The sequence below is a fragment of the Orbicella franksi genome, chromosome 8 (assembly GCF_964199315.1).
Source record: "Orbicella franksi chromosome 8, jaOrbFran1.1, whole genome shotgun sequence".
NCBI lineage: Eukaryota > Metazoa > Cnidaria > Anthozoa > Scleractinia > Merulinidae > Orbicella > Orbicella franksi.
This window is the reverse complement of record NC_138152.1, coordinates 22,967,214-22,993,121: the sequence shown is the minus strand read 5'-3', so window position 1 is coordinate 22,993,121 and position 25,908 is coordinate 22,967,214. Positions and strand designations below refer to the sequence as shown.

The window sequence follows — 25,908 nt, the reverse complement described above, 5'->3', positions numbered from 1 at the left end:
CCACCCAACCAACCTGCAAGTCAGCAGTTCTAGTCCGAGAGTCCTATCTCTGTCGATTGTTCTGGCTCCAATAAGGAACATCCAACCCACTCCCCCTCCCCTTTCCCCACCCTACCACCTTGCTTGACACCGAAAAACGTCGGCAGGAAAGCATGGGCACGCGGAAACGGAGAACACAAGTTTGCAAATCCGGGTGGATATATGGGAAAGTTTGAAAAATTAAAACAGGCGTATTCCTTATAAAGTGATGTTTGACTGAATTCGTCTTGACTAAAAGAGAACCTCAATCTCTTTCAAATGGATGGAATATCATCAACCACCAACACTTCAAACGCTCTGGTATATAGACTTTCTAATCATACTTGGGTACTTCCTTAATGTTCGCAGACCATAATTATAACTTCTTCGGTTTTGGTCTCTGGGTTAATTAAAATACTAACTTGATGCAAGAGGCCCCTGTCCTGAAGTAAGAAGTGCACAAAGAGAATGACAAGTTTGTAGCCCCTTGATTTGGAAGTCATAGCCAGTTTATTACATTTATGGTTAAGCCATATTACATTTATGGTTGTTCAGTTTGTTACATTTATGGGCAAATTTTATTACATTTATGGTTAGTGGTTTTATTACATTTGTGGTTAAAAGTTATTACATTTATGGTTAGTATTACATTTATGGTTAATTTTTATTAGCGGAGCTCCCGCGCGCTGAAGGCGCGCGAGCAGAGCCCCATACCTTAGAAATTTTGGTAAACCGATGAAGCCGAGAAAATTTGGTTATGACGTCACCGTACGAGCGAGCGAGCGAACGCCGTCCGTACAGACTCTGGGGGAGGGGGAGAGGAGCCTCGCGGTAGCGCAAACGGGGGAACCGAGGAATGCCATCTTTTTTTGGCGGGATTTTTAAAGAAAAGAAAACTCATTTCTATTTGCCATGTCAACAAATAATAGCGGAGGTTGATCTAACGTTTTTAAGATGGGGTTGCACTGAAGCATAAAACAGAAACGGAATGCAAGAAATTACAGGCAAAGAAGTAGCAAAGAAGTAGCGAAGAAGATCGTGAAAGAGAGCTGCCGTTAATTATAGCGAGTCAAGGACTAGAGAAAGGGGATGAAATAATACGGAACAATGCCGTGAAGCAAAGGTAACGAGGACTCCCGGGGGGGCGGGGGACTCCCATATGGAATGGACGGGGATGCTCGTCGTCTCGCTTAGGGGTGTAAATTTCGGATTTTGGTCTCGCTTAGGGTGTTCTGGGCAAAATGTCATTATTTTTAGCCGTCAAGGTCTCGTTAAGGGTTGCACACGAAGAAATAACAAAACAGAAAGAATTTTGATTCTTTATATTAACTCAATTCATATAAACAAATTCGCCATCATTAAATGTCACTGTACTTTTTATTTGTCTGTTTTATAAACTGGTCTCTTTTAGGGGTCTGCATAAGCTTCGGCCACGCCCAGATTGGTCTCTTTTAGGGGTTAAATTCAAAATTTCAGACGAGCATCCCCGTCCACTCCATATGGGAGTCCCCCCCCCCCCCCCCCCCGGGCGAGGACTATAGAAAGGAGACGAAATACCCGACGTAGAACCGCTCAATTAATTCGCGCGTCGAGATGCTGTGCAGCCGAGCAAGAAAAGTCACATGATTAAAATCAGGTGACGAACTAGAGAACTGTGTGTTTAGTGTAAAACAGAAAACACAGCGGAAAAAAGTGGTTGATTCGTTGATCTATCGAAAAGATTAGATCAGTTCCGTTCAGTCTTCACAACTTTTGCAGCAAGTTTCTGCCTGGAAGATTTGCACTGGCCGAAGTGAATTGCCAACTTGAGGTAAGCGACGTTTGTTGTGGCGTTTGCTATGGAAATTATGAAGTTGCCTCGGCGAGATAAGCTTATTTTCAGTAGGAATCCTTTTTTAAAGTCTTCCTTATTTGAAGCCATGCTGTGAGGCATTTTGTAAATTACATAGGTTTAATTTCGCTCCTAACAATAACACTTGAGTGGTTTTGTGGATCGAGGTTGTAAGTTGCATATTGTAAACAAATCAAGTTTTGTCTCGAGTTTCGTCGTCACGTTTAAAAAAAAAATCCGTATTTGTAAACACTACCGGGCGAGTTTTGAAGTTTTCTCTGTGTTAATTGGCACAACCGCTTCCAAGACTACAAAAATTTCTTAAACCAAGATAGGTCAACAAACCATTTTAAGCCGAGGCGAACAGGATTTGCTAAATTTACTTTTGACGTACCTATGTGAATATTTACATCCTGTGATTACAAAGTATTTCCTCGTTTTGGTAGTTCAATTTATTCGGTTTGACGAAATGCTTGGGAGGAATTTCCAGGTTAATTTGGTTGAAGACTGGTAAAGCTACCGCCGATAAAATGACTGCAAAGCTAAATTAAGCCGTCGGCAAAAATACACACTGTGATATTCAAATCTATGCTTAAGCGTGAATAATTGTTAAACTTTAACACTGCAAGCTTAAACGAATTTTCTTCATCCTTTCTTTCATTCAGTCATCCTTCATTGAGAAGGGATTTGCTGTTTGATACTCAGCTGTAATGATATGCATATTGTGTTTATAATGTAGATTTCCTCGTTTTATTTTGTTGTTGTCCAGTTAGTTCGGTTTGGTGAAATGCTTGTAGTCGAAATGTCGAGTAGACGATTATGCATGTAAACCCTGTCGGCAAGTAAAGCTCTACTTCGATTTTGATTTGCTATTTCATTTTATTAGTGCCACTGTTTTTGGTTGGGGGTACATGGCCTCTATTTTCCTAATGAGATGTTATTCCCTAGTGTGGTATTTACACTTATGGAAATGTTCCATAACAGTGAGATAGTACTAATTAAAAAAAAATGCTAAGAGCTGTGCTCGGTAACTTGAACAGTGAAAATGACATTTACATACGTAGAAAAAATTTAGGGCATAGAAGTCCTTGCCCTGACCATTTCTCGGTAATAAAAATAACTTTTACTTATGTACATTCAAAATTTAGTTGGTGAGAGTGCATTCCTCGCTCCACACTCTCTCTCTCTCTGCTCTCTTTTTCACACTAATTTTTTGATTGACCAACTTATTAACCGAATGTCAATGACTGTTTTCTTTGTTGTGCTTTACTTTTTTGCTCGTCGAAGAAAGTTAACGTTAAAATCTGACATTTGAATGCCTCCTTTGCTAAAGTTAGTCACCATTTAATTGTTATCACTCCCTGTGAATTCATAGAGAATTATCACCTAATGTGGAAGTCCTGTCTTCAAGTGTTGGAAAATGACAGCGCAAAAAGTTACAAAAAAAGTTACAATGAAAGTAAAAAGAATTGTGAATGTCGATCATGACTTGGTGTACATTGTACATCATGTAAAGGTATGTGGTGAGTGCCAAAGGCATAACATTTCATGCATTTGCCTTTTCAGGACAAATTATATAACAGTGACATTTTAAAAGATGTGATCAGAAAAATAATGAGTATTGTCCAGGCAGTACCAGTTTATGGACAGCATATGCAGACAGTAAGAGGTGCTGTAAGCATTACCAGGTAATTATGTTAGTTTTATGCTTATGACTTCTTGTACTTGGATTTTGTGTCATTTCGTCACAAGAATAGGTAATGAAAGATGCATTAGATGATGCAATTTATTTTCAAAGGCAAACTTAAAAGTCTGCCTATGGTGGATACCGGTTGTGTGTAAAGTGAATGTAAAGCAAACACACTGTTAAAGATGTACGTGCATGTTAATATTGAATAATCTGAAATTTCAGTGAGTTTGAAAATATATTATATCTATAACAGTTCTGAGGTGAGGGCTGTTACATGTACATGTAAATGGCTCATGCTCAATTTTTCACTTGTTATGATTTAGCTGCCAATATGTTCTGTAAATTAATTTTAATAGTCATCTGTTGGTGTGCAACGATATACACCAATATATAACGAAATATTGTACGGTGTAAATTAATTAACCAAATTATGCTGTTTTCAGTTGACCAACGCTACTACATGTACATTGTAATGTGATGTTGAAGCGCACAAATTTACAAACATGCCCAGTGTCAACTTGTCAAATGTATGAACTGGCCAGCCAGTCTAGATTACAAAACTTTCTGAAAGTTGGCCTTATCAGGTAAGATATTTCTTAAAGCATATTTTGTAATTAATGATTTCTCAGACATTGCATGTGAATATCTTCTGGAACTGCACACTCAGATTAAGTCAGCAAGAACATCAGTATTTATCCTGACAAAGTCTGATTTTCAGTTATATGTACAACCAAACAGCCTGGATGGCCCTTTGATTGGGACTACATGCACATTGTTGTACTGCAATGTTCCAGTTTCTTGTTTAAAGCAAATTGCATGTGCGCTCAAAAGCAAGTCGCCAAGTTCATAACAGTTATATATGTTTGCTTTGCATCTCAGGACAGAGCCTGCCACTGTGAAAGTTTTGGTGCCATCCCCCTAGCATTTGATTCACTACTGTAGACACTCAGTAAACAACTAGCAATGAAGGACACTGTATATCAATGAAAGGAATGTCATCTGTTGGTTATAAATTATAATTGATATGTCTTTGTATGTTCAGTGGTGTTCAAGTAGCAGCGATATACAGTATGATTACATCCCTGTTCCTGTCAGTCAATATACGAACAGTGTACACATGGGCAACCTGGATTAAAACAGCAAAGATTTTCAAAGCAACCATGGCCAGGTGAGATATTTCTAAAGAAATATAAATTGGAGGTCCTTATGATTGCTTATAGGGATTGATTTTTATTGTAAACAATATTTTACTGAGTGTATTTTTCTTGTGTACTAATTGTTATAGAACACAGAGACCGCTGTCATAACAGAGATATTAATGTGTGAAAAGTTCCATAAAAATATGCACTGGGAGCAAATTAAATCATCATAGATGCAGCTTCTGAGAGATCCCCAATATTAATGGAATATACATTGTACATACATGTAAAAGAGTTCAATAATTTATTACTTAAGATTGTAATGCTTTGTTTGGTTTCTCTATATTCACAGACAACTTGATGCCATAATAATTTCTGCACAAAGTTCATTGAACAAACTGACTTGGAAGTTGAGTTCTGCAACCCATACTGTGTGTAGTAATATCATACAGCTGTAGCTGCAACATTGTGACAGATAAACTGTATTACATTATTAAGAAACACCTATGATACATGTATTAACTAATTATTTAAAGTGTCTGTTAAATTAATCAGTTTGTCTTGGAGACAATTTACTCATCATGTCATGGTTTATTCAAATAATTGCTTTTTTGGCTTAAAAATGATATTTATTGTGCTTGGTTTATGTTGCTCTTAAATCAATTTTGTGATAACTGGCATTGGGCATGGCATAAATTAATATTTTGCCAACACGAAATGGAGAACTGGGTCTTAAGCAAAGTTGCAGGATTAGTATTTTTGTAGAAAGAAAGAGTTGAGAAATTTGTGACATTCTACTGACAGCCTTGCCATTCGCAACGTCCAATAAGGTTAATTTGTTCCCTAGAGTTGTGCAAATAGCGTTCTCTAATTTATAAATTATTTCAATCAGTTGTTTAAATGATTGCCTTATAACATCATCTCCAGCTTTGGTGCATGCAGGATATTGATGTATTGTTTATCCATTTTGCTATAAATTATCTTTAATTGATGTGTCAATCTAAACATATCTTTGATATGCTGGCTTTTTCTGACAAATGTACCTATGCCTCATAATCTTTGAGTGCGTTTCGTTGTGTAGTGCAGACAAAATACACGTACATAATATAACTTACTTATAGCTTACATGTACTTATAATTCTTGGTAAAATTTAATCATTATGAGCAAAATTAATTAATGGAACCCAATAACAGCTCCTGTATTCCACAATCTCAGTCGAGAAAAAGAACAAATCACATTGGAATTGAATAGTAAAATTATTATCAGAAGCCTATGCAAATATTCATGATCAGCAACAAAATATCATATTTATCGTTCATGCCAGAGTGATTTTGCTTATACTTATACTTTAAGAGATGGTGCAAACCCTTTTAGCAGGAGGAGATGCCATACAAAAATGAAGATAGCTAACTGTCTTTGGGGATCAAGTTAGAAAACAAAACTTTTTAACTTTTTACATGTGTATACTACTTTGGTACTTTTGTGAGATTTCATTTGGTAGAAATTTGGGGACTGAATATATCGTAGCCACTACATTTCAGTCATACCCACAACAACAAAAAAATGTGTAAATAAACTTCTTTTGTGCAGGAGTCCCAATTGTTAACTAAGAAAGAATATAATGATTAATAACAATGTCATGTCTTTCTCAATAAGAAGGAACAGGAAATGTCACCAAAAAGCACAGAAGACAGTTCTGTTATGTGATCAACATTATTGGTGGCTCCCCTGAAATGCTTGAAATCATGGCTCTGTTTTCATCATTACACCATCTTACACCTCGATCTGCTGATGTGATCCTAGTTCGGGCTGAAACTATAAAATCGCTCGCAGTTTACTTCACATACATGTACATGTTGGATTATTTTCATCAGTAACAACATTCCAAAAAATAACTGACGAGCTCCGCTTTTAGGCTTGGCTAAATCTATATATTACATTTATGGTTGGTATTACATTTATGGTTTTTATTACATTTATGGGTGATACAGTAGCCAAACATAGGAATTTATACTTCGAGAACGAAACAGTGGTATTTGTTTATAGCGGAGCTCCGGCGGCCCAAAGAGCCGCCAAGCGGAGCCCCATACCGATATAGGGAAGAAAAGGAAACCCATGAATTGATTTTCTCATGGTTATCATGGCTAGCGGTATTGCTCGTGGGCGCGTACGCACGACGGCGACGACGGCGGAGTCGGGCAAGAGGGCGCCATACTCCAGCTAATGGGTTGATAGAGACATGCACCCTCGGTTTGTAGCGGGAGAATGCCATTTTTTTTGGCGGGATTTTTAAAGAAAAACGATAGCGGAGGTTGATCTAATATTTTTAAGACAGGGTTGCACTGAAGGAAAAAACAAAAAGCAAGAATTAACAGGCAAAGAAGTAGCGAAGAAGATCGCGAAAAGACTGAACGGGCCAGCGCTGGGGAAGGAGGCGAGACAGTACTGAACAATGCCGGGAATTATAGCTAGTCAAGGGCTAGAGAAAGGAGGTGAAATAATACCGAACAATGCCTTGAACCAAAGCTAACGAGGGCTATAGAAAGGAGGCGAAAGTACCCGACAAATTGATTCAGAAGACTGCCGAACTCCCCATGGCCAAGTTCAAAATTCGCGCGAACGTGATGCTGTGTAGCCGTGCAAGAAAATTCAAAAGTCACATGATTTGGTCAGGTGATGAACAAGAGAAATCAAACGTGCCCGAGTGTTTTAGGGAAATTACAAAACAGTAAACGTAGCGGAAGTGGTTGATTCGTTGATCTATCGAAAGTATAACTTCAGTTCAGTCTTCACAACTTTTGCTGCAAGTTTCTGCCCGGAAGATTTACACTGGCCGAACTGAATTGCCAACTTGCGGTAAGTGACTTTTGTTGTTGCGTTTGCTATGAAAATTAACAAGTTGCCTCGGCTATATAAGCTTATTTTCAATTGGAATTCATTAAAAGTCTTCCTTATTTGAAGCCATGCTGTAAGAGATTTTAAAAATTGCACCGTTTTAATTTCGCTCGTCTCTAAACAAGAACACGTGGGTCGCTTTGGAGGTTGCTGTAAGTTGTAAACAAATTAAGTTTTCTGTCGATTTTCGTCGTCAACTTAAGCTTATAACCTCACGTCTGAAAATAAGCTTAACCAAAACCGTACTTGTAAACACGGCCGGGCGAGTTTTGAAGTTTTCTCTGAGTTAGTTAGCACTGCCGCTTCGTAGACTGCTAAAATTTCTTCTTCTGATGTTTAAAACCAAGGAAGGTCTACACACCATTTTAAGCCGAAGCGAACAGGATTTGCAAAATTTAATTGTGTTCCTATGTGAATATTTGCATATTGTGATTACAAAGTATGGAGAGTTCCTCGTTTTGTTAGTTCAATTTATTCGGTTTGGCGAAATGCTTTTGTGAATTCCGAGGTTAATTTGGTTGAAGACTGGTAAAGCTACTGCCAATAAAATGACTGCAAAGCTAAATTAAGCCGTCGGCAAAAATACAGACTCTTAGCAATATTCAAATTTAAGCGTGAATAATTTTTAAACTTTAACACCGCAAGCTTAAACGAATTTTCTTTATCCTCTCTTTAATTCGGTCACTTTTCATTGAGAAGGGATTTGCTGTTGATACTCGAGCTCAGATGTAGTGATATGCATCTTGTGTTTATAATGTAGATTTCGTCGTTTTATTTTGTTGTCTGTCCAGTTAGTTCGGTTTGGTGAAATGCTTATATAGTCCAAAATGTCGAGTAGACGCTTATGCATGGCAATCCTGTCTGCAAATAAAGCTCTGCTTTGATTTTGATTGGCTATTTTATTATATTTGTGCCATTGCTTTTGGCTGGGGGTACATGGACCCTATTTTCTTAATAAGAGGTTATTCCCCAATGCGGTATTTACACTTAATATGGAAATGTTCCTAAAAAGTGACATGGTACTAATTAACTCGGTAAATTGAACAGTGTAATAGAAGTTCTTGCCCTGACCATTTCTCGGTAATAAGAATAACTTTTACATACATATATACACAATTTAGTTGGAGAGAGCATTCTCCTATCTCCACTCTCTCTCTCTGTACTCTCTTCTTCGCACTAATTTTTTATTAACTAACTTATTAAATGAATGTCACTGACTGTTTTCTTTGTTGTGCATGTATCCTTTCTTGCTTGTCGAAGAAAGTTTCAGTTTCTTCCTGGCTGTACAGTTTCCTTTCTCCTGTCCTGTACCAATTCGATTGTGATATAACTTTGTGAATTCTCTATTCTCCTTAAATTTTATCTCATCAGGTTGATAGAATGCACTCTCAGAGTGTTCCATCATTGTCTTCAGTCGCTACAATTTTCCGGAAAAAAGCAATAGTTTTGAATTCTTAATTTCCTTTTACTTTGCGTTATGACATTTGAGCATGCCTGTAATTGGCCCATGGGCATTACGGGAGAATAATTTTCAAGTAAAGAATTACATTCGTTTTAGTGTTGAGTATTTTAAATTGTTATGAATTAGGCATTTCTTTTTATTTTTTATTTTTTATATATTTTTTTTTTATTTTAGTCGCACGCAATGTTTATGATTTTACTGAGGTATACCATGTAAATGTAAATAATGCACTGGAATTGGCCAGTCAGAGTGTGTATTATATCGGCTTTAAACACAAACCATATATAATAAATGACTTGTATGTAACTTATATTTTTATTACGGAGAACTGGACAGGGCAAGAACTTCTTTTGTGAATTTATATATTAATTCCTCTCAGTGCTGTCAAAATGTCTCAGGAACCTTCATTTCTGATAATCTATTATATTCCACCATACCTACAGCACAGAAGCTCACCAAATCCTAACTGATAACTAACATGTGTGTATCTCTAGCCTTTGCTGTGTGCTACATGTATATTCTGTTATCTTGCCTTAACTGCTAGAAACAATTTTGACAGAGCTGTTGCAACAGTTTCACTTAAATTGATTTCTAGTAACAGTGCTACATGTAGCAGAGTTATTGAGTATGAACTTTATGGAGGATTTTAAATTTTTATTTTTTTATGATTACAGACAACAACAAAATATACATGTGTATACATAACCTGATGTTGGTGTTGGTTACAAACCGTAGTTCATAATGGTCATCCTATTACAGGTAAGGGAGAAAAGTTCAGAGAGTTTAGAACATTTCTTCCCCCAGCACACCTTCTGTCCATAGGTGCAATAATTTAGAGGTTATATATATATATATATATATATATATATATACGAAGAGTAATGTAAAGTTACTGTATAAACTTAGCATTAAAATCTGACATTTGAACGCCTCCTTTGCTAAAATTGGTCACGATTTAATTGTTATCACTTCTTGTGAATTCATAGAGATTCCAGAGGCAAATTATCACCTAATGTGGAAGTCCTTTCCTCAAGTGAGGGAAAATGACACAAAAGAGTTACAATGAGAGTAAAAAGAATTGTGAATGTTGATATGGTGTACATTATACATCATGTAAAGGTATTTGGTGAGTGCCAAAGGCATAACATTTCATGTATTGCTTTTTCAGGACAAATTATATAACAGTGACGTTTTAAAAGGTGTGATCAGAAAAATAATGAGTACATTGTCCAGGCAGCACCAGTTTATGGACGGCATATGCAGACAGTAATAGGAACTGTAAACACTACCACGTAAGTTAGTTTTATGCTTATGACTTCTTGTTCTTGGATTTTGTGTCATTTCATCACAAGAATAGGTAATGAAAGATGCAATAGTTGTTGCAATATATTTTTGAAGGAAAACTTATAAGTCTGCCTACGCTGGATAACAGCCATGTGTAAACTGAATGTGAAGCAAACACTCTGTTAAAGATGGGGCAACCCTAAAACCCAGAAACTGGAATCCGGAATCTGGAACCAAAAACTGGAATCCAGAAACTGGAAACTGGAATCAGCAAATCAAAGAAAATAAGTTCTTCAAATACACGAAAACTGTTTTGCTTAGCTTTTCGACTGTAAAAAGTAAGCTGCCAAGTAAAAAGGACCTCAAACTTAACCTTTTTTGAAACAAAAATTCCCTGTCTGTTGAAATCGTGCAACCGTTATTTTTAGTGAGGGCTCTGATTATGAGAATCTCAGTAAAGTGCGTCTTAATTTTATTCCAAGTACCTCGAGAGTGTCTAAAATAAGCTTGCTGGTAATTGCCATTTTGTTTAATAAGTGATCTTCAATTTACCGGGAGTATATGTTTATCCTTTATGTCTAGTAGATACTGAACAAGATAGAAAATGTCATAGAGAACAGGATATCTGTCAGTGGCAGCCCCCTGTACATTGACGGTCATGCCCCTCACTTTCGAAGTCCAAAGGCTAACCCATCTGGTCTAAATATGAAATTTGATTTTTCCAACAGATACGAGACCAATTCCAGATTAACACAATTTCCACAATGATACTGTGACAAATCAGCCTTTCATATTCTTGGCGGCCATCATATTAAAACAATTTGTAGAAATGTTGCACACTTACTTCCGTCTGCTTCTCACTTGCTAACAGATCAGACCACATGTTGTTAAAAGATGCTAAAAGACTGCCAGAAATTCACTGCAATAGCCTATAATAGCTTGTTGTTAATGTGCTGCTCACCAGTCTTCTCAGAGCAATTTGATCTAGACAAGAAGCAGGCTCTCACCAGGGCCAGCTTGAACAAAAGATGGGTAACTTAGCCTATGAGCAGGCTCTCGTGTTTGTGCTGGGGGCGTGAGTGGCAAAGCCGCATGAAGGCTCTTGGTGACATGCCAATGCAGAAAAACACTAGACACCTATTTAGCCTGCTCAGACACTAGAGACAGATACTAGAGCCTGCTCGCAGGCTATGAGTAACTCTATCCACCCAAAAAATCAGTAACCCTGACTGGATGGTGATGTACCCAATGGATAGCTTTATGCAGCTTTTGAACAACCGGGCCAGATATATAGCTAAGGGTTGTTCAGAACTAGTCAATAATTTTTTTAGCAATTACAGTCTGTGGCTGAAGTAAAGCCAAGAAAATAAATAAGAACAAAATAATTTTTGCTCATATTTATTTATTAGACATTGCTGAAGTGAATTATTTCTATCATCATTCATAATATCTGGATTCCAGATTCTGGTTTTTGGTTCAGAATTCCGGATTCCAGATTCTGGATTCCGGATTTTGGTTTCCATTTAATTCAGTGTTTTAGGGTTGCCCCAGATGATGTATGTGCATATGTTAATCTTGAATAATCTGAAATTTCAGAGAGTTTAAAAATATCATATCATATCTGTGATGGTTCTGAGGTGGAGGGCTGTTACATGTACATTCAAATGTCTCAAGCACGATTTTTCACTCGTTATGATTCAGGTGCAAATAATTTGTGTATCTCAGTAAATGGTTTGAACCCAGGAGTATCAGTAGTTCGTATAGTGTGATCGTCCGGGTGAGTGTAGTTCTGAAAAGAACTGTTGTTGGTGACTGACGTTTCGACAACCTGAGCGGAAGTGATCTGCTCAGGTTGTCGAAACGTCAGTCACCAACAACAGTTCTTTTCAGAACTACACTCACCCGGACGATCACACTATATGAACTAGTTTCTGTATCTGTTGACGTGCAACAATCTACACCAATATTTCAACCTAATAATGTACAGTGTATAATATACAGGGTATTAATTAACCAAATTATGCTGTTTTTACTTGACCAGTGCTACTACATAGCAATGTGATGTTGAAGGGCACAAATTTAAAAACACGCCCAGTGTCAACTTGTCAAATATATGAACTGGCCAGACAGTATAGATTAAAAATTCTCTGAAAGGTAAGATGTTTCTTAAACATTATTTTGTAATTAATGATTTCTCAGACATTGTTTTTTTCAAGAAAAGATTCATACCCCACATGGAGGTTTTTTCTCTATTAGAGCTCTTGATTCCTGATACTTTAATTTGGAATTTCTAAAGACTGGCCATGAATGGGTGTTGGGTGTGAATATCTTCTGGAACTGCACATTCATTCATTGAGTAAGCAAGAACATCAGTATTTGTCCTGACAAACTCTGATTTTCTTCTGGAAGCTGAACTCATATACAGTTGTGCAGTTATATGTAAAACCAAACAGCCTGGATGACCCTGTGATTGGGACTGTGCACATTGTTGTAACCCTCAGTGTTCCAGTTTCTTGTTTGAAGCAAATTGCCTTTGCTCTTGAAAGCAAGTGGCGAAGTTCATAACAGTTATGTAAGTTTGGTTTGTATCTCAGGGCAGAGCCTGCCACTGTGAAACTTGGAGTACCAACCCCTAGCATTTGATTCACTACTAACACTCAGTAAACAACTAACAATGAAGTTCACTGTATATCAAAGAAAGGAATTACATGCCTGTTCCTGTCAGTCAATATATGAACAGTTTACAGATGGACAGCCTGTATTAAAACATCAAAGATTTTCAAAGCAGCCATGGCCTGGTGAGATATTTCTGACAGATATATTAATTTGTGAAAAGTTCTATAAACAAATGCATCTGGGAACAAATTAATTTATCATGGATGCAGCTTCTGAGAGATCCCCGATATTAATGGAACATACACTGTTCATACATGAAAAAGAGTTCAGTAATTCATTACTTATGATTGTAATGCTTTGTTTGGTTTCTCTGTATTTACAGACAACTTGATGGGATTATAAATTCTGCACCAAGTTCATTGAATAAACTGACTTGGAGGTTCAGTTCTGCAACCCATCCTTTGTGTAGTAATATCATAGCTGCAACATTGTGACAGATACACTGCATTACATTATTAAGAAACACATATTAACTAATTATTTTTAAGTGCCTGTTAAATTAATCAGTATTTCTTAGAGATAATTTACTCATGGTTCATTTAAATAATTGGCTTTTTGGCTTTAAAATGATATTTATTGAGCTTTTAAATCAATTTTGTGATAATCTGCATTGGACATGGCATAAATTGATATTTTGCCAACACGAAATGGAGAACTGGGTCTTTAGCAAAGTTGCAGGATTAGCATTTTTGTAGAAAGAAAGGGTTGAGAAATTTGTGACATTCTACAGACAGCATTGCCATTCGCAATGTCCAATAAGGTTAATTTGTTCCTTTCTGTTGTAGAAATAGTGTTCTCTAATTTATAAATTATTTCAATCTGTTGTTTAAATGATTGCCTTATAACCCCATGTCTGACTTTGGTGCATGTAGGATATTGATGTATTTTAAATTATCTTAAGTGATGTGTCAATCAAAACATATCTTGGATATGCTGGGCTCTTCTGACAAATGTACCTATGCCTGATAACCTTGGTCAGTGCATTTGGTTGTGTAGTGCAGACAAAAAACATGTATATAATATAATTTCCTCTTAGCTTACTGATAATTCTTGGTATAATTTAATCATAGCAAAATTAATTAATGGAACCCAATAACAGCTCTTGTAGTCCACAATGCCAGTCGAGAAAAAGAACAAATCGCATTGAAATTGAATAATAAAATTGTTATTAGAAGCGTATGCAAGTATTCATGATCAGCAAAAAAAATATATTGTAATTACCGTTTATGCGAGGGCGATTTTGCTTATTGCAAACCCCTCGAGCAGGAGCAGACTCCATACAATAGTGAAGATGGCTAAATGTATCTTTGGGGACAAGTTAGAAAACAAAACTTTCCAACTTTTCACGTATGTATACTGTTTTGGTTTTTTTGTGAGATTACATTTGGTAGAGATTCAGGGACTGAGTATATTGTAACCACTGCATTTCAATCAGTTCCCACAACAAAAAAATGTGTAAACTTCTTTTGTGTGGGAGTCCCCATGTTAACTAAGGAAGAATATAATGATTAATAACAATGTCTTGTCTTTCTGAATAAGGTAGGAAAGAACAAGAAATGCCATCAAAAAGCACAGAAGACAGTTCTGTTATGTGATCAGGATTTTTGGTGGCTTCCCAGAAATCCTTGAAGTCATGGCTCTATATTTCATAATCACACCACCTTTCACCTCGATCTGCTAATGTAATACTAGTTCCGGCTGAAACTATTGAATCATTCCCAATTTATCTCATACATGTTAGATTATTTTCATTAGTAACAACATTCCGAAAAATAACTGAGGAGCTCCGCTTTTAGGCTGGCCTAAATCTTTACCCGTACGAAACGAGCAGATCTGTTTATAGTCTGTTACAGATCTGCTGGCACATCTGTAGCAGATCTGCAGATAATCTACAGATGATCTACAGATTATCTGCAGATCATCTGCAGAATGTCTGCAGAGCGTCTGCAGCGATGATCTGCAACAAGTCTGCAAATTTGCAGACGCTCTGCAGACGAAATCAGCCTATCATGTTAAACAAAAAGCCCACAAAATGCACCAATCAAACAACGTTTATTTAAAAGATAGACAGAGGAGGTCGGTTTGTTATTCATCAAAAGTAAACAATTAGTGTTGACAGATAAAGCAAATAATATCACTAGCAGGAATTTAAAGTATTTTCTTAGCGTGACATTTTCCACATATTCCAAATGAATAAAAAAAACCTCGGGTAGCAACTACTCCTTTCAAAAAATCTAGGCTTCACGTAGCCTGCGAGCAACAAGGGAGCTTGCTCAGCTCGCAGGCTAGGCTTCGCGTGCTTTTTTTGGTTCGCTTGGCAGGTCATTTACAGAAACGAGATCGAGTAAACTGGATACTAAGTGAGATTCATTTCCTTCTCGTCTGTGCTCGGCACCTGCTTGACATGAAGCCAGTTTAAAGGAACGAAAGAGGTAAGTCATAGAGTACATAAATAATGCACAACAGCGACCGCTTATCGAGTTTTTGTTCGCCTTATGTATCAATTTTTTCATTCGCTTCCTAGCTTACTTACATATATCAACAGATATCAAAAATTTTCGTTTATTAGGTACTCGGTTCACGTTGCAGCATTCTACTGTGGCCTAAAGTCTATGGTGCACTAACCTTCGAACCCTGAACGGCTTGTTTCGAACATGTGTCACTAATATTCCAGCACACCAGGGCCGAGCGAAGACCGTAATTAAGAGAGGTCGCTACCAAGAGTCTACGGAACACTGACGGAATCTTGACCCGCACTGTTAACGCATACTGAGAAAGTACGCTTACACATTTGTAACAAGTTTAGATAGTGCATTGTCTTCTAGTAGGTAGCAATAAAAGTAAAACCTAAAGCCAACTTGGCATATTCAGTTTTTACAGACCAGTCAAAAGATTATTCACGATATGCGACCAATGATTAAATGTTACTTTTAGTGTGACCTTTTCATAAGGTCGGTTTCGATTCTAAGTCACTGCAGTGAGTAAATCCAGATTTTTCAAGACATAGAGTATTTTCAATAAATGAGTTTACTGTCAAGCGTTGTAGATTTCGTGTGTTCAACAGCACACATCCAAATACTCGGAATAAACATAATACACCCGCAAATAACTTGAGTCACACACTGCTCTAAACATAAACTAAACATGAGTTTAATCCATGCTGTGAGAAATTACTAACTCTTTGTAAGTATTTTTAGTGATTCGACAAAATGTTTCATTCTCTTCGCTCAACTAATACTCGTTTGTTTACATTGTTCGATCGCATTATGAAAAAACTACATTTTTTTTCCGTTCAACAACTTCTTCTGTTGCTTCAATAAGCCCATTTTCTCACAAAATGTTTTCTTCATTTTTTAAGTCCAAAATACAATAAGTATGTCACGCAGCAATTCGAGCACTGCAAGTTACTGAGTGAAGAATTATCTTGATATCTGTTTTTTGTTCGCACCAAAATGAAAAAAACTACTGAGGGAGTTTTATCGATGATTTAAGCATTTAGCCTCACATCAGTGTAATATCAATTTTGCACTTTTCACGCCAAAGGAAGAAATAAATAACTTGGATACATATTGTTATATTATACTGATACTGAGAGAAAAACTGTCAGCTGTTTTCATTTCGTAGAGACGGTCACGATCACAAAAATACATGTACTTTGGTAGAACTTTCCATTCTTATTTCAGTAGTTACAGCTTATCTGTACTTCCCTGAGGTTCCAACTTTGTTAAAATGCGGTTCATCTGGGATACGGAAAACTCCAGTTCGTTGAGAGTGACAAACCTTCCAACATACGCTATAAAAAATAAAATATATTAGTAAATTACATGTATGTATTACTTTTAAAAGTAGTCAGTTTATTATTATCGCAATTATAGCAACATGATTACAAAAATGCGACACATCATCCCTGATCATGTGTGTTTGTGTACGTATGTTTCTACAGGTTACTGCCTGATGCCCTTGCCCTTTAAAGTGTTCACCACATCTTGATTCAGAGCCTTACTAATGAAGCACACCCGCTTTGCTTGTCTGTGCTCGGGAGCCATGGGCAAGACTTGTTGCCAGAGTCTCCTCACTGAAGGAGGCTTCAATTAACAGCAAGTATAATTTCTTGGGGTCTTTATCGCATTGACTGTATGTGAATGGAGTTAAGTTTAGCTGAGGATATGTAGATTCCAGATCCTGGCACAAGTTCTTGTTTCCCAGGGCCTGCAACGTAGTATTTTTTACTCTCATCTTGATTACCAGACGGCAAGTTCTCTAACCTAATCATTAAATTAAAATCGAACAGAACTGCTTAATACTAGCCTGTGCATATATCACGAGTTTGATTGTACTACTAATACTACTAAACGGTTTGATTGTAATACTAATACTACTAGACGGTTTGATTGTAATACTAAATTGGTTATTAAATCGATTGTTGAACCTACCGAGTTGGAGTTAGTTTCCGCTGCCTTGTGAAGAGTCTACAAAAGAGTTGAATAGTTTTAGGTACAGAAAGTCAGAATAAAACCCAAAAATTGCCAACCTTCTTGTGTAAGTTGACTACATAACTAAAGTGCCACTCAGTCCTACTCCAGTTTGTTTCCAGAAATTTTATATTTTGTACATAAATATCTATAGGAAGCAACAGATAAAAGCTCACAGGCTTCATAAAGTCACATTTATCTCTATTTTGCGCTCCAAAATTAATTTATTCTACTTAAGAAATTGCATGGCTGGATTGCCTGTTCATTTCAAAAACTACCCATTTAAATGTTCCAAGCCTCCTGAACTGGTCTTTAAATGTTACTATTAAGTACAGCTACGTATGTGCAATGTGCACGTAAATCTGCTCAAACAGTAAAAATCTGTAAATCGCGTCACCGTTACTCCAGACGTAGTTAATATGATTTCGGCAAGAATGCTGTGAATAAAATTGTTTCTCGATTTGCTGTTCACCTCTGATAATTACCCTGTTTTTTGAACGATCATCAGAGTTTAGTTAAACTGGAATGTTACATTAAAAGATGTCTTAAAACAGTTGAAAAACCACCAACCTCCAGTCTTAATAATTTTCCCTGGGTAGGGAGTATTTTTACTTGTCTTCCTTCCTTTCTTTCCCTCCTCCCAGCCAACCATGGCGTCTAAGCCCTTGAGGATTTCTCTGGCATAATATACTTGCGAAGCACTTGCGACGCTATATAAATCTTCTTCCGTCCAAAGAACTATAGCAAAAGCCATCTTTTTATGTCAAAAAGCAATTTCTTACAGACTGTCTTGTTTGCGCGCAAATTTGAATGTGACACTTTAACTGAAAGGAATATCAGTGTCAGCAACATCTCCTACTCTTATTGGACGGTTCAAGTGTGACAGGTGTCGGGTATCAGCCAGGAGAATCTGTCATATTCGCAGCGGCCGATGAGATTTCACTTGTGGTTTTCTCTCTTTGTCGAGAACAGCAAATAAAGGTAAAGATAATTTGTACATTTATTTCATTTTCTTCATGACTGCGATATACTTACATGTTTATACCCCCAAATTGAGGCATCACATTTCTTGTCACTAACAAACATGCCACTTAGGTCACCCGGTTATGCAAATCAGGGTCTGCGTTACTGACTCATTCTTGTAAGATAATGATGGTTTGAAACGTGATGTATTTCACCTCTGCCATTTCCGGGGCGTAGAAGACATCAAGATTTTAAGAACGTTTCCTTATGTTTTGAAGCTGTTGTAGGTATAAGAAAAATAATCATAGTACAGAGATTTAACCATCTTGTTCCACTTTTCATTATTCATTCACGTGTTGACTTCAACTTTCGTATCGTTGTTCTATCAACACTGATATGTCGATCGATGAAATGTTTTTCCCTGAGCATTTGGAACTGGGAATTTAACACCAATGTGCCCTGCAGTGTTCTTAAATTTTATTGAAAGGATGCGTTACGCATATGTGTCTAATCCCTATATAATAAGAATAAATTAAGGTCGAAAATGTATTTATCATTTAATTTAAGTGTTCAATTGACGTATAACATTTGATTTACTAGCACATTGTACGTAAGTGGCTGACCATTTATGCCTCTTATTTACGCATTTTCAATGTTCGACTATCTTTTTATTCGTAGAATCGAACTATTTTATTCATCTCAAAACGAACCAGTCATGACTGATCCAACTAAGGTTAATATACCCAAGTGACGATACAATGAATGGTCTATCGATCCGGTTTTTGGACTTCAACGTGTTGCAGATCATCTGCAGATGCTGCAGATATTCTGCAGATCTGTTGTTCGTCTGTTTTCGTCTGCAGTCTTAAAATCGGGAAGAGTTTTCAAGCTCAACGTCTGCAGCAGACTGAAAACAGACTCTGCAGACGATAAATTAGTCTGCAGTTGATCTGTTTTTGTCAAAACAGATCTGTTGCAGATCTGCTGCAGATCTGCTCGTTTCGTACGGGAGATCAGACCACATGTTGTTAAAAGATGCTAAAAGACTGCCAGAAATTCACTGCAATAGCCTATAATAGCTTGTTGTTAATGTGCTGCTCACCAGTCTTCTCAGAGCAATTTGATCTAGACAAGAAGCAGGCTCTCACCAGGGCCAGCTTGAACAAAAGATGGGTAACTTAGCCTATGAGCAGGCTCTCGTGTTTGTGCTGGGGGCGTGAGTGGCAAAGCCGCATGAAGGCTCTTGGTGACATGCTAATGCAGAAAAACACTAGACACCTATTTAGCCTGCTCAGACACTAGAGACAGATACTAGAGCCTGCTCGCAGGCTATGAGTAACTCTATCCACCCAAAAAATCAGTAACCCTGACTGGATGGTGATGTACCCAATGGATAGCTTTATGCAGCTTTTGAACAACCGGGCCAGATATATAGCTAAGGGTTGTTCAGAACTAGTCATTAATTTTTTAGCAATTACAGTCTGTGGCTGAAGTAAAGCCAAGAAAATAAATAAGAACAAAATAATTTTTGCTCATATTTATTTATTAGACATTGCTGAAGTGAATTATTTCTATCATCATTCATAATATCTGGATTCCAGATTCTGGTTTTTGGTTCAGAATTCCGGATTCCAGATTCTGGGTTCCGGATTTTGGTTTCCATTTAATTCAGTGTTTTAGGGTTGCCCCAGATGATGTATGTGCATATGTTAATCTTGAATAATCTGAAATTTCAGAGAGTTTAAAAATATCATATCATATCTGTGATGGTTCTGAGGTGGAGGGCTGTTACATGTACATGTAAATGTCTCAAGCACGATTTTTCACTCGTCATGATTCAGGTGCAAATAGTTTCTGTATCTGTTGATGTGCAACAATCTACACCAATATTTCAACCTAATAATGTACAGCGTATATTAATTAACCAAATTATGCTGTTTTTACTTGACCAGTGCTACTACATAGCAATGTGATGTTGAAGGGCACAAATTTAAAAACACGCCCAGTGTCAACTTGTCAAATATATGAACTGGCCAGACAGTATAGATTAAAAATTCTCTGAAAGGTAAGATGTTTCTTAAACATTATTTTGTAATTAATGATTTCTCAGACATTGTTTTTTTCAAGAAAAGATTCATACCCCACATGGAGGTTTTTTCTCTATTAGAGCTCTTGATTCCTGATACTTTAATTTGGAATTTCTAAAGACTGGCCATGAATGGGTGTTGGGTGTGAATATCTTCTGGAACTGCACATTCATTCATTGAGTAAGCAAGAACATCAGTATTTGTCCTGACAAACTCTGATTTTCTTCTGGAAGCTGAACTCATATACAGTTGTGCAGTTATATGTAAAACCAAACAGCCTGGATGACCCTGTGATTGGGACTGTGCACATTGTTGTAACCCTCAGTGTTCCAGTTTCTTGTTTGAAGCAAATTGCCTTTGCTCTTGAAAGCAAGTGGCGAAGTTCATAACAGTTATGTAAGTTTGGTTTGTATCTCAGGGCAGAGCCTGCCACTGTGAAACTTGGAGTACCAACCCCTAGCATTTGATTCACTACTAACACTCAGTAAACAACTAACAATGAAGTTCACTGTATATCAAAGAAAGGAATTACATGCCTGTTCCTGTCAGTCAATATATGAACAGTTTACAGATGGACAGCCTGTATTAAAACATCAAAGATTTTCAAAGCAGCCATGGCCTGGTGAGATACTTCTGACAGATGTATTAATTTGTGAAAAGTTCTATAAACAAATGCATCTGGGAACAAATTAATTTATCATGGATGCAGCTTCTGAGAGATCCCCGATATTAATGGAACATACACTGTTCATACATGTAAAAGAGTTCAGTAATTCATTACTTATGATTGTAATGCTTTGTTTGGTTTCTCTGTATTTACAGACAACTTGATGGGATTATAAATTCTGCACCAAGTTCATTGAATAAACTGACTTGGAGGTTCAGTTCTGCAACCCATCCTTTGTGTAGTAGTATCATAGCTGCAACATTGTGACAGATACACTGCATTACATTATTAAGAAACACATATTAACTAATTATTTTTAAGTGCCTGTTAAATTAATCAGTATTTCTTAGAGATAATTTACTCATGGTTTATTTAAATAATTGGCTTTTTGGCTTTAAAATGATATTTATTGAGCTTTTAAATCAATTTTGTGATAATCTGCATTGGACATGGCATAAATTGATATTTTGCCAACACGAAATGGAGAACTGGGTCTTAAGCAAAGTTGCAGGATTAGCATTTTTGTAGAAAGAAAGGGTTGAGAAATTTGTGACATTTTACAGACAGCATTGCCATTCGCAATGTCCAATAAGGTTAATTTGTTCCTTTCTGTTGTAGAAATAGTGTTCTCTAATTTATAAATTATTTCAATCTGTTGTTTAAATGATTGCCTTATAACCCCATGTCTGACTTTGGTGCATGTAGGATATTGATGTATTTTTTAGCCATTTTGCTGTAAATTATCTTAAGTGATGTGTCAATCAAAACATATCTTGGATATGCTGGGCTCTTCTGACAAATGTACCTATGCCTGATAACCTTGGAGTGCATTTGGTTGTGTAGTGCAGACAAAATACATGTATATAATATAATTTCCTCTTAGCTTACTGATAATTCTTGGTATAATTTAATCATAGCAAAATTAATTAATGGAACCCAATAACAGCTCTTGTAGTCCACAATGCCAGTCGAGAAAAGGAACAAATCGCATTGAAATTGAATAATAAAATTATTATTAGAAGCCTATGCAAGTATTCATGATCAGCAAAAAAAAATATTGTAATTACCGTTTATGCGAGGGTGATTTTGCTTATTGCAAACCCTTCGAGCAGGAGCAGACTCCATACAATAGTGAAGATGGCTAAATGTATCTTTGGGGACAAGTTAGAAAACAAAACTTTCCAACTTTTCACGTATGTATACTGTTTTGGTATTTTTGTGAGATTACATTTGGTAGAGATTCAGGGACTGAGTATATTGTAACCACCGCATTTCAATCAGTTCCCACAACAAAAAAATGTGTAAACTTCTTTTGTGTGGGAGTCCCCATGTTAACTAAGGAAGAATATAATGATTAATAACAATGCCTTGTCTTTCTTAATAAGGTAGGAAAGAACAAGAAATGCCATCAAAAAGCACAGAAGACAGTTCTGTTATGTGATCAGGATTTTTGGTGGCTTCCCAGAAATCCTTGAAGTCATAGCTCTATATTTCATAATCACACCATCTTTCACCTCGATCTGCTGATGTAATACTAGTTCCGGCTGAAACTATTAAATCATTCCCAATTTATCTCATACATGTTAGATTATTTTCATTAGTGACAACGTTCCGAAAAATAACTGAGGAGCTCCGCTTTTAGGCTGGCCTAAATCTTTATATTATATTTCTCAGCACAACTCAAGTTAGCAAGGTTGGTGTTGTGGTTTATTATATCCATGTACAAAAACAGCAACATACATGGCTCATAAATATTTCCATGGAAATGGTCTTTATTGCATAAGCCTGACCAAGAAAGAACCAATCAGAATGCTTGAATTTTCTGCGGGACTACCTTGCAATATGTTACTGTATTTACAGTGTACATGTGTAGAGGTTACTGATCAAACAGCTGCTGATCTGAGCTTTTCATAAACTATGCAACATTCTTCTGTAGGATGGTCACTTCACACGCTTTACACACATTGCTACCATGTACTCAGAGCTGGTCTGTGTTGGAGCAGATGGCAAGCTGTATCAGTGGAAATGGGAAGATCCACTACCTTACAGAGAACAAGATGTTGTATATCACTCCAGGGTCAAAGCTCTTGAGCTCGTGGACGAAAAGGTTGTATCAGTGTCTGCATCCTCCATAAGAGCTTCTGTTCTCACAGAGTCTGGCAAGGTAAAATATGGGCATGTGCTCAAAAACTGATATTTTGGACAGTAACAGCAAGATCAGCTATAGTTTGTTCATTAAAAGAGGTATACAATGTACTTAATAAGTGTATTACAAGCAATTCAGATAGGTAGCATTTCAAGTATTTTATCAAAATTTGTAATGACATTGAAAGAGAGAACTATGAAGACTTTGTAAGTCACAAGGGTAAAACAAGTGATTGAGTAATTCTTACATGTACATGCACATGTATGTGTGGTCCTCCAAATACCTTTATAAGGTTTTCTTAAATTAAAAACCGTGATTGCATTTGCAAGGTGATATTATAAATTTCCAATTGACTTTGTCATTTTTTTTTCAGTTTTTTCTTCTTTTACATACATGATATTTAATATAGAATAGTCACCCTGAGTGGAGGAAATGGGATGCTTGGCCATTCATGTAAAATTAGAATTTGCTTGACTAAACTACATACAATGTAACTGACTGAAAATTATTCCTTCATCTTAAGCAGTCCAGTTATGTTAGGGTAGTTTTCAATTGAGTGTCGAAAGTAATTTGACAATTACTTTGGTTTTGGTTTTACTACAGTTTGATATTGGCTGAGTAGTCTAATTGGTAAGCAATTGGTTTGGTTTTGGTTTTACAACACTCATTTAAAAACTGCTCTAATATCAAAATAATTATATTTAATTTGAATCTGTGTTTAAACTTATTATGACTAATTTCATCATTTATTTCCTGCAGATTACTACTTGGATTGATGAAACCCTCAGCTCTATTGCTAGCAAACTGGAACATACAACTCAAGGATTTGCCGAGTTCTCTGGAGACAAAGTTGTAGCCATTCACACATGCTCTCTTTACACGTGTGCCCAGATGTCATCAGGGGCATTGTACTGGTGGTAAGTGATCAAATCCATGCAAAGCTTTTTTGTAACCTAATTAGTAAATTCTACAGTCACGTTGATGTATTAATTTGCAAACATCAACTGCCCAGAACAGTGTATAGTATGTGAATTCTGGTTTCTCTTGGATCTAGTAAACTGTCTGTGTATTGCATATAGGTCGCTGCATTACAGTTTATGCCATGAAAAGTAAATAATAGTCCTGCTGTTAAGAGCCAAAAATAACCAAAATCGTTCATTTTGTGATAAAAGCATTAAACTTCCCAGGATTACTAACCTCTATAAGGTAAACATTTTCTGATATGGAGCCATCCCAAATTTACACCCACAACAATGCTACGCGCATGTCAAGAAATGACATATTAAGCCTTTACATGGGAACGAGGCTGAGTTAAAATGCTTATTTCTAAGCCTTCTCTTAATATAAAAGCAACTTATAAAGTATCTGGGAGTCTAAAAATTTGTCACGTGATTGGTCACGTGACCATCATTTCAATAAACAATAAAATAATAGCTAATATTGTATTAATACGAATAATAATTTTTATTTCTCTTCTTCTTTCTCGTTTTTCCTGGCAAATAAAATGAGGTAATCATTTTGAACATTACATATAGAGTCATCAGAGATGCAAACTTGGAAACAGTGTCATATTGGGGCTCTGCATCAAATCGAGGCTTAGACAAAGCATGGATCTATGTTGGCTATTGAGGTGATCTGCTTAAGGTCATTCCCCAGTATTGCATTGCGCATCCCTACTCTGCATAATTTCACGCGTGATAAGCGCGCGTACATTAAAAAATGGCGGCTTTTTTTCGCGGCTGGACCTCGCCATAGAGGTAAATCGTCATTTTCTCGAAAACGAGTACGGTGAACTATCATTTTTTTCTGTTGTGTTGAATTGAGTAATAAATTTCTCTATATAAAATAAATATGGGCCAATTCTCAGTATTGAGCTAGAAACAATCGTCGGAAATGTGATTTTAGCAAGCAATCGTGACTGCAATCATGGTGTTATTGTAAGGATTTATATGGTATAAACAAGGTGCTGTTGCTCCTAAACGAACATGGGGACCCCTCATTTTTATTTCCAAATTTAAGTTCCTACAATATAAACAGTCAATAGGCAAAGTTTGGCAAAAATCTCAGTGCCGGTTCTATTTCAGTGGAATGACCTTAAGGTGGCTCCCTATAGTTTTATGATTGCACGCGTGTGTAGGACGAAAGCTCAAGTAATCTGCGTGCGCTCAAAGGACATCAACATGAGCACAAAAAGCAAAACTGACAGCGAATTTTCTTGTGTTTCCTTTGGTGAGGTTTTTCTCTTTTTAAAAAAAAAACTTTGCCTCTGTTGTAACCACATACAATTTCTGTAAAATACCCTATTTCTGTTAAAATCTGTCAGAGCTAACTTGGTATATTTAGAAGAATGAAAAATTACAGGATATTGGAAAAACCGTCTGAACAACCTTGACTTTTTATCAATTCAAAATGGCACGCGATATCATTTCCATGATGTGGCAAAGTATGAAAACATTTCACCGAAGGAGAGTATAAATCTTGAGGAGTTTAAGCCAAAATGAGGATTATATCTGCCTGTCATTAGATGAGACGATGCCATGGTAACAGCCTTAATCCAAAAATTGACAACCAAAATAT

At 36.6% G+C, this 25,908-nt stretch overlaps 2 long non-coding RNA genes and 1 pseudogene across 4 annotated transcripts in view; all 3 read left to right on the top strand.

The window, feature by feature from the left end:
* Window positions 1–23,503, top strand: part of LOC145495464 (uncharacterized) — a 337,143-nt gene extending 313,640 nt beyond the window's left edge. Inside the window, exons 1-3 of one of the 2 annotated variants that reach the window (XR_014050423.1) lie at window positions 9,655–9,795; window positions 10,205–10,328; window positions 23,122–23,502. This is a non-coding gene — a long non-coding RNA (uncharacterized LOC145495464). Of the gene's footprint in view, window positions 1–9,654; window positions 9,796–10,204; window positions 10,329–23,121 lie in introns of those variants that run through there. The other variant, XR_014050422.1, reaches the window with a different exon arrangement.
* LOC145495800 (uncharacterized) lies at window positions 1,588–5,586 on the top strand. Its single transcript, XR_014050471.1, has 4 exons — window positions 1,588–1,828; window positions 3,416–3,537; window positions 3,983–4,707; window positions 5,031–5,586. It is a non-coding gene; the product is annotated as an uncharacterized LOC145495800 (long non-coding RNA).
* A 260-nt stretch (window positions 23,504–23,763) lies between the features above and the next one.
* LOC145494258 (E3 ubiquitin-protein ligase UBR5-like) overlaps window positions 23,764–25,908 on the top strand; it is a 57,110-nt pseudogene continuing 54,965 nt past the window's right edge. The window contains exons 1-2 of the transcript XR_014050246.1: window positions 23,764–23,784; window positions 24,091–24,248. The product of XR_014050246.1 is annotated as an E3 ubiquitin-protein ligase UBR5-like (transcript). The remainder of the gene's footprint in view (window positions 23,785–24,090; window positions 24,249–25,908) is intronic.